Source organism: Chrysochloris asiatica, unplaced genomic scaffold, assembly GCF_000296735.1.
Source record: "Chrysochloris asiatica unplaced genomic scaffold, ChrAsi1.0 scaffold00347, whole genome shotgun sequence".
Classification (NCBI taxonomy): domain Eukaryota; kingdom Metazoa; phylum Chordata; class Mammalia; order Afrosoricida; family Chrysochloridae; genus Chrysochloris; species Chrysochloris asiatica.
Window position 1 is genome coordinate 1,112,414 of NW_006408865.1, and position 7,709 is coordinate 1,120,122.

Consider the following 7,709-nt stretch of genomic DNA (forward strand, 5'->3'; position numbering starts at 1 on the left):
TGTCATTAACAGTCCAGTGCTTATCCTACAGCACCACACCAGGACTCCTCCAAGGAATTTTGTTGTTGTTGTTAAAGTACTATGGAGTCAGTTCTAATTCATAGCGACCCTGTACAGGATTTCCAAGGGGTAGTTGGTGAGTCTGAACAGCTGACCTTGTGGTTCAAATCGACCTTGGGGCCCAGTGCTTTATCCTGCAGCACCATACCAGAAGAAGCTTGCCACATATGCTATGGTACTCGTTAGAAAGTTTATCTCTCCACAGCATACATTTATTTGTTAACATACCGTATGTGGAACAGTGAAGTAAGGTGAAAAGTGCACATAATTGGAACTCAACACCTAGGGATTCCTGGCCTCTCACCACCTCTTAGCTGTATGACCCTGGGCAAGATTCTCTTTATCCACTTGTAAAATAGGATCATTAACACACAATACTGAGTTCACAAAGTTATTGAAAAGATGAAATGAATGTAAGCTATGATAAGATAGACAAACAGTTATTATTAAAGCGGAGCAAGATTGGAAACATTCACTAACTTGGATTGCCATTGTGCTATTTACCTCCAGAGAGTTCTGAGCCCTCTGTGCTATTGATCAGATTTTAACCTTTACTTCTTCCCAGTGCTGACAGCTGGAAGTCTCTAAACTCCCTTAGCTTGGTCAGGTTAGTTACCCCTCTTTTCCTTTCCTTTTTAGGAGGGTGGACAGCAGGTGCTGAATTCCCTGCTCTCTGATCTCTGCTGACTCAGGCTGCCTTGTGGTTTCCTCAGGGAGAAAAAAGTGACACCGTGTGTATATGAACTCTGACATAGCTTTACCACAGCTTATGTGCAGAAGATGTTCTGAAAAGACAAAGATTAAACTTCTTTTCCCAGTGTGGAACAGGATGGCTAACAGACTATTCAAAAGACCTGGGTTCCTAATGTCCTGCAGCTTTGCCAGCTGAAAGACTAGGGGCGAGTCCCTTAAACCTTACCAGGAAAAGAGCATCAGAATTATTATCTTACTGAGGGGTCAGAATGAGGCCCTTAGAAACACAGAGGGTTTTTTTTGTGTGTGTGTGGTTTTTTTTTTTTTTTTTATGCTTTTGGGGGGTATTAAGAGTGAAAGGGAAAAAAACATGCAAAGCAGACCTCAGAAATAGCCACTTAATGTCTATCATAGAAGAATCATCCCTTTTATCAGATAAAAAACACAATATAACCTACAATTTCTAAAGATATATTAGTTCATTATACACTAAACACAATGGATTCCTTGAGACACACAAGTCTAATTTCTGTGATGAACATTTTCCATCATATCAGCTCATCTATGACCCTATGAATACAGACATCATGTCAAAAGTTACAACATGTGACGCCTGACGAGAGACTTGATCCTGCTTAAGAAAAGACCTAGAGAAAGACACAAATTATTCCATTTAGTGCACTTGCTAACTCTATGGTCAATCAATCAATGGCACATCCTTGTTGTGAAATATTTACTAACACTGAATCATTAATACAGCACTGGTGGCACTGTGGGAGAAGCACTGGGCTACTAACCTCCAGGTCAGCAGTTCAAACCCATCAGCCATTCTGGGGAGAAAGATGAGGATTTCTGCTCTGGTAAAGATGTACAGCTTTGGAAACCCTATACTGGGTTACTATGAGTTCTAACAACAATCGTTTAGATATTTATTTCAGTCCTTTTCAAGTAAATTAAGCCGCCTCAGCAGACAGAGCTAAATATAGACTGTCAGCTGATCAAATTTCATTTGGCCATAACTGGTCAAAGGCATGAGCCCTTTCTGTCATAAAAAGCTTATTTTTATTTTTTGAAATAAAAAATATAGGCAATATGATAGCCTCGAACTCCAACCTGGAAATAAAATATAAATTTGCAAAAGTAAAGTTCTGTTTCAGTGTACATATTTTTGGTTACGATTTAAAAAAACAAAAAACAAAAAAAGACACCACCAACAGTCCAAATAATCCGAAAAATGCAAAAAGACCCCGGGACACTACTTTCACGAAAATCACCACCACTATCAAAGTCGGTTTTAACCTCAAGGACGGCAGTTCAAGCTCACCAGTCGCTCCTATGACACCTTATACAGGGTCGCTATGGGTCTGAAATAGGACTCACTAACAACCACCGGAAGCGTAAGCGAGAACAGTTTCATTTATACTAAATCGAAGCTTTTGACCTAAAAGAAAGAGCGTGAGGAATCCAGAGAAGATAAGGAGCTGAGGGAGGCAGGTGGAGTTCATAAACAAAACAAACAAAAAGGGCCTTTTCTCAGCTTGAACAAGCTCTGAAGGACCCCCATCTGGTAGCTCTTGGTTGGTGGAGTGCTTAGTAACCCTGCTGGTTGGTGGGTGGACCTATGCTCAACTGCCCTCAGTGAACAGTCACCATTGCAGTGCGTTTTCCTCTGTGACTGGTATTTCCATGGGCGTTCATTGATTTTTCAAACAAAATGATGAAACCTTTGACAACTTTATTCTTTTCTCCATTTATCATGATGTTTCATATTGGTCCTTTCGTAAGGATTGTTTGTTTTATAATCAGGTGTAATCCACATTACAGACTGCCGTTTTTGCTCTTTATCAGTGCTTCAGGTCTTCTCTGTCAGCAAGCAAGCTTGTATCAAGTTAATTTCACGGCCGATTGTTGTTAAATGTCGCGGAATCGGTTTGACTCATAGTGACCCTGTTTCCAAGGAGCGTCTGGTAGGTTTGAACCACCAACACTATGGTTAGTAGTCTAGCGTTTATCCTACAGCACTTCACAACTCTGTCAAATCTGTTGATGTGGTTTGTGAGTGCACAACCACGTTTTTGTAAAAAGGTGGTATTTTTAAGCTTAATGTACTGTGCAATGCAAGCTTTCTCTGACAGAAATGGAAGGGAGGTTGGAAGAAAACATTCCGAAGGGCCTCCACAACAGCTTTCAGGCGCACTTTGGCAAAGATCTGCGCATGCGTAGTAGCACCCCACCGGACCCAAACCGGGAGCTCTAACTCTCTGGAGTTGTGGGGGAAGGGAGAGAGAAAATGGAGTTTCCGCCTATAAAGGGGAGGAGTGGGGCGGGACAGAGCGGAAATCTAGCTAAAAAGAAGGAAGGGCTAATTTCCTTTGACCGTGGGGACCCGTCTAAACGGGAAACTGTAGTCCCGCCTCTGCTCATTCCGTTCTAACCTAGGTAGAAGCTGTCATGAAAATTGGGTTGTTAAAGTAATTCTTCTCTAGATTCAGTGTAGCCTGAGAAGTGGGAGAAACTGAAAATGGTAGGTTAGGTAGGGCATATCCGGAAGAGACGTCATGGTATCAGAGTCCTAAGACACTGCGCGAGCCAGAGCCCAGCAGGACCTCGTGGCGCAACGGTAGCGCGTCTGACTCCAGATCAGAAGGCTGCGTGTTCGAATCACGTCGGGGTCATGCTTCTTTTTTTTTCATCGTTGGTTTTTAAACTGAGGACTTTGATGAGATGTATTCCCGCCATTTTTTTTTTTTTTCTAAGTTCGCTTAATGTTAGTATTAAATCATCCTCCTTCAAATGTCATTCTAGAACTCCTTAGTGTTCAAAAAGATAAGGTTCATAATATATATCGAAGAGTCTTAAATCTAATGTTTGTACTTTTCGGCCTTGCAAAGTGAGTTTTTTGTCATGTCATGTGCGTGATGAATACAAGGTCGAGTGCTACCGCCATGCCTAAGTGGATATATATAAATTAAGTGTGGCTCTTCACAGGAAATGGACAATGCAGAAGTTCGTTTTCCACAAAGTTTAAGGTTGCAAATGTTTGGAATACTGCCAGTCTCAATAAAAAGAGCCCAAATTGTAATTTTGAATATTATAATAGCTGATATTTATTTAGCACTTACGGTGTGCTGAAACAGCAACCACTGAAAACTATGAAATACACTTGTTATGACATACATGGGTTACCATTAGAACTAATCCACCCCATTCAACTGGTTTTTCTGGTGTGCCAGGCAGTTTTAAGTATTGTTAGAGTTGTCGTTGGTGGGGAGGAGTAATTTTTTTAAAGTGTGATTAATACTGTCCCTTTACAAATGAGGTTGTGTCACACATAGGAAAAGTTACTTGCCAAAGTTCGCCCAGAATTTCAAATCAAATGACTAACTCTAGCTACCGCACTTTAATGTTTGCCAGCAAATTGATGAAAGAACGTACTAGAAGTTGGACTTAGAGATAGTCAATTAATTGCCTTCTGTATTTTCACCAATCCGTTTGAATGGAGATAAGTCACTCCAGCTTTTGACTGTTGATCTCTTTAAAAGCAGGAAGCAGAGCTTATTTATTCACCTTCGTAAATTCCAGGACCCTTGTTTGAATAGTGCCTTACAAGCATAAGTCAAATATTTGCTTAACAAATTATGAATACCAAAACTTGTTAAGTGCTGTGGAGTGAATTCTGACTCATAGTGACCCTGTTATAGGGTTTCCGAGGAGTAACTGGTGGATTTAAATCTGCAACCTGTGGTTAGCAGTGCTGTGCCTATCCTACAGTGCCACATTAAGATGTGCTAAAGAGTACATGAGTTTTTCTGTGCAGTGTTTTGAAAATTGTTGTTGTTGTTGTTAGGTACCATCAACTCAGTTCCAACTCATAGCAACCCTACACACAACAGAATGAAATCCTGTCAATCTTGTGCCGTCCTCACAATTGTTGTTGTCAGTGTCAATCCATCTCCTTGGAGTTCTCTTTTTCCCCGATCCTCCACTTAACCAAGCATGATGTCCTTCTACAGGGACTGGTCCCTCCTGATAACATGTGCAAAGTGTAACTATTCTGGTTGTACTTCTTCCAACACAGATTTCTTTGCTTTTCCGGCAGTCCATGGTACTTTTGAGTATTCTTCTTCAACACCATAATTAAAATGCATCGATTCTTCTCCAGTCTAGCTTATTCACTGTCCAACTTTCACATGCATATGAGGCAACTGAGAATTCATGACTTGAAGACCATCAAGAAGGAAGGGCAGGAGTGGAGCATGAGATCCTACCTAGAAAAGCAACGACAGCAGAGAGGGTGACAGAGGCAATGACATGGAGCACTAGAACAGCTGTTGGCTCAGGCCAATGGACTGAGTAAGGCCTTGTGCTTACAGGCTGAAGGCTGGCTTGCAAAATATGCCCTTAGGACATTGAAATGAATACATTTTTTTCTGTTTTGTATATGTACATCAAATATGAGATGTAAAATATGAGATGTAAAAGGGAGAAAAGATAACTGTTGTTGCAGGAAGGGGATTGTAATCATTGAAATGAAACAAAACATACTATTTGTTGAATGTAAAGCGGATGATCTTGTCTGTAAACCTTCCCTCAATTCACAATAAAAAGTTAAAACAAAAGAAAGAAAAGAAAATTCATCACTTGGCTCAGACACACCTTGGCCCTCAAGCTGATATCTTTGTTCTTGAAAACTTCAAAGAAGTCAAATATAGCTCATTTGCCTAACGTAATACATCTTGACTTCTTGACTGCTGCTTCCATGAGTGTTGATTTTGGATCCAAGCAAAACGAAGTCTTAGACAACTTCAATCTTTTCTTTCTTTATCATCATGTTATTTATTGTTCCAGTTGCGAGGACTTTTGTTATCTTTACATTGAGGCGCACTCCATACTGAAGGCTGTAGTCTTTGATCTTTGACAATACAAATACTAATATCATCTGATTCAACCTAATATAGCAGTATAGCTGGACATTGTATTTTCATTTTCTGTACTTTGTTCTCCCCTCTCCTATTTGGTTGGATTACATTTAGATAATAATTTAAACACATTTATTGACCACCTGCTATGATAAGCCATATGCTAAGCCGAAGGCTACACAAAGTACAAATTCTAATTTTGAGCAGCAGGAGACAAATATATATATATATATATGGTGTTATTTTTAAGTGCTGTTGAGTTGGTTCCAACTCATAGCAACCCTGTGTAGGGTTCCCAAGGAGCAGCTGGTGGGCTCGAACTGCTAATCTTGTTAGCAGTCCAGTGCTTATTCTCCAGAATCACACCAGGACTCCGAATTCCATGAAAGCATGAAGAGTAGTGGAGGGATACCAAGGTAAAGAGAGACATCAATTCTGTTTTAGGGAGTTCAAGAAGGACTCACAGAGGAGAATCATGAAAGTCCTGCTGTATGATATTAAGGAGTCCTGGTGTGACAATGTAGGTAAGCACAGGATTGCTAACCAAAAGGTTGGTGATTCAAATCCATCAGTCTCTCCTTGGAAACCCCTATACAGGGTCATTATGAGTCGGAACCTATTCAATGGCACTTAACAACAACAACAACAACAAGATATTATTTTTTTTTCTTAAATGTTTTATCGTGAATTATGTGATTGTTCACATGGGAGAACATTAATTTGACATTCATTCTATCGTATATCATCTCGTTGCCATGGTTACAATCCCCCCCATGCATCATCAACCAACCAAAGGGAATACCCTGCAATCCAGCCCCCGGTACCCCCCAGGTCTTCAGCACACAGTCGCTCTCCCTCTCTGGATCTAAAGTCTCCAGCTGCTCCATCTCTGCCTCCATTTCAGGCATCACTGCTTCTCTGGGTAGGGTCCTGCTCTCTGCTCTTCTCCCTTGATGGTCCTTGGGACTTCCGCTCCTAGACTGAAAAGTTAATCACTCCCCTACCTGCTATAAAACGTCTACAACAAGATGTTATTTTAAGGCATTTAACAAAAACAAAATATATTGATTGAATCGGGAGCCCTGGTAGCATAGTGGGTTTTGAGTTGGGCTGCTAACTGCAAGGTCAGCAGTTTGAATCTACCAGACACTCTGAGGGCAAAAGAAGACATTTTCTGCTCCTGTAAAGATTTACAGCCTTGGAAACCCTACACAGGATTGCTATGAGTCAGCTGCATAGCACACAACCACCACTACTAACATGTATTGAATGGATATGCTTCAATACCATCTATGTGTAAAGTGCATCAGCCACTCCTCGGAAACCGTATGCAGGGTTTCTATGAGTCAAAGCCAAGTCAACAGCATTTAACAACAACAGTGAATAAAGCAGGAACATGGTAGCTATGTAGGATACTAACCACAAGGTCACCAGTTCAAGCCTACCAGCCACTACTTGGGAGAAAGAGGAGGCTTTCTACTTCCATAAAGATTTACAGCCTTTGATACCTTTTTCAGGGTTGCTATGAGGCGGAACCAACTTGATGGTACTTAACAACAACAACCAGTCAAGCAATGCAACGTAACATCCCAGGATCTGGTTTCTCCAACTATGGTTGGTTGTTTGGTTATCTGCTGTGGAGTCAGTTTTGACTCATAGCGACCCTGTACAGGGTTTCCAAGGCTGTAAATCTTTACAGGAGCAGAATGCCTCATCTTTCTCCCGAGGAACAGCTGGTAGAACTTGATCACTACTTGGGCCAAGCGCTGCTAGGATTTATCTCTTTTGTACCCAACCATATTCTTTTGAGTTAGAGCATTTTGTCATTTCTTCTCCAACTATAGAAATGATAAAATGCTCTAACTCAAAAGAATATGAGTTGGATTCAACTCAACAACAGTTAACACAGTGTGGCACTGTAGGATAAGCAGTGGAATACTAACTGCAACCCCCACTTGTCTGTCAGTTTGTCGTACTGTGGTGGCTTATGAGTTGCTGTAATTCTGAAAGCTATGTCACTGGTATTTTAAATACCAG

General features: G+C 40.9%; 1 non-coding gene across 1 annotated transcript; it reads left to right on the forward strand.

The window, feature by feature from the left end:
• The first annotated feature begins 3,356 nt into the window (after positions 1–3,356).
• On the forward strand, positions 3,357–3,428 carry TRNAW-CCA. Its single transcript has one exon. It is a non-coding gene; the product is annotated as a tRNA-Trp (tRNA).
• Positions 3,429–7,709: the final 4,281 nt, after the last annotated feature.